This window comes from Phyllobates terribilis, unplaced genomic scaffold (genome assembly GCF_046119375.1).
Source record: "Phyllobates terribilis strain yellow unplaced genomic scaffold, ASM4611937v1 Scaffold_7__3_contigs__length_470593459, whole genome shotgun sequence".
NCBI lineage: Eukaryota > Metazoa > Chordata > Amphibia > Anura > Dendrobatidae > Phyllobates > Phyllobates terribilis.
Genome location: NW_027362767.1, coordinates 155,323,799 through 155,325,735, shown reverse-complemented (window position 1 = coordinate 155,325,735; position 1,937 = coordinate 155,323,799). Strand labels below are relative to the sequence as shown.

Genomic DNA, 1,937 nt, shown 5'->3' with positions numbered 1-1,937 from the left:
CTGATCCTGTACTGATCCTGAGTTACATCCTGTATTATACTCCAGAGCTGCACTCACTATTCTGCTGGTGCAGTCACTGTGTACATACATTACATTACTGATCCTGTACTGATCCTGAGTTACATCCTGTATTATACTCCAGAGCTGCACTCACTATTCTGCTGGTGCAGTCACTGTGTACATACATTACATTACTGATCCTGTACTGATCCTGAGTTACATCCTGTATTATACTCCAGAGCTGCACTCACTATTCTGCTGGTGCAGTCACTGTGTACATACATTACATTACTGATCCTGAGTTACATCCTGTATTATACTCCAGAGCTGCACTCACTATTCTGCTGGTGGAGTCACTGTGTACATATATTACATTACTGATCCTGAGTTACATCCTGTATTATACTCCAGAGCTGCACTCACTATTCTGCTGTGTACATCCATCGCCAGATTGACCCCGGACCTGCCCATATATATATACACATACATACACCAACATAACCAAGAAATGTGTCTTTATTGGAGAAATGTATTGCAGGACTGTATAAACAGTAGTGATCGCTTTGTACATGTTCATTCGCTGCTGACAGGACGAGGCCGTACACCCTGCAATGCATAGTCGGATAATGGCTGCGGAAAAAACTACAACAAAAAGTCTTTGGATTTCTTCAAAGATAATAATACGTAGGACATCGACGTGGCAGCATGAGTTGGGCCCATGGAGCCTGCAGTTGACTGGCACCTGGAGGCTTAAAGGGATTGTCCATATGCACCATTGGGTGGGGTTAATGGGAGTTTTCTTCTCTTGCCAACAGCATCTCTCCCTGCGGAGGACGCAAATTGGAAGATTTTTGAAACTTGTCAAAAAAAAAAAAGAGAAGAACAAAACCCTGTCTGTTGCCCACAGCAACCAACCACTTCATATTCTCAGGAAATCTGAAAGTTGCACTTGTGAGTGGTTGCTATGGGCAACAAGGACAGTTATTCTCCACCAAGACCGTGTCATACATCAGCCTCAATGGCAATAACGGGTACCACGTAACGTGGATCCGCTGTCAGCTATCCTTCCTGGATGGACAACCCCTTTAAATGTGATCCTCCGAATAAAAAGTCTAAATTATACAGATGGTCTAAAAGGGATACTCAACTTTCTTAAGGTTTATCTTTTTTTAATTCCCTGTCGTATCGTAGACACATTTTATGGAGGCAGCCATTGAGTCTAACGCATACGAGGCTGGTGGCTGCTGGGAAATGTCATAAAAGGGGCTTCAGCCCCCAAAATGGCTGCTTCTATAGCTGGGCATTAATCTACACCTTTTAAGGCCTTTTATTACAGACACACCTATAACCAAGCGTCTCCGCAGCAGTAAACCCCCCACTATTATCTGACCTCCGTGCGCGGAAATAACCACGCCCACTTCAAAGGGGCGGGGCTTGCATATAACTTAGCGATTTTGCCTTTAAAGAATGCAGTTTAACCATTAATATTCCTGTGAACAGCCTTAAGGCCTATTACAACCCTATTACAACGCTACTAGAAAACCCCGCCCCCCACATGTGGGTGTGGCTTCAACCGCCTGCTTTCTAACTGGTTCCAATACTCCTCTCCAAACACAATTTAAGGGTTAACTCCACATCTCGGGTTTCCAGGTAAAAATCTGCCTAAAACACCAAGCGCCTATTTGTTACTTCTCTCGCACTGAAATTTTCTTCTCCATTCCCAACCAAAGGTAAACCAAAAAAAAAAAAAAAAAGTAGTGCATGGTGGGAGCTCAGGAGACGGCTGCCCAATCAAAGCTCTGCTCTTAAGTCACATGACCGGTGGGTGGAGCTAAATGGTTCGAAAGCAGCTTTGGCTGTGAGTGGAGGAGAAAACACAAAAATAACTCAAACCTGGTAGGAAATAGTAAAGCAAAGGATTTACACAAACTGTAGGC

At 43.9% G+C, this 1,937-nt stretch overlaps 1 protein-coding gene across 2 annotated transcripts in view; it reads right to left on the bottom strand.

Annotated features, from left to right (window-relative positions):
* Positions 1–498: 498 nt before the first annotated feature.
* APH1A (aph-1 homolog A, gamma-secretase subunit) overlaps positions 499–1,937 on the bottom strand; it is a 16,361-nt gene continuing 14,922 nt past the window's right edge. For both annotated transcript variants that reach the window (XM_073639477.1, XM_073639478.1), the window contains exon 7: positions 499–1,937. This exon is cut by the window's right edge. The gene's annotated coding sequence lies outside the window, so the exon portion shown is untranslated.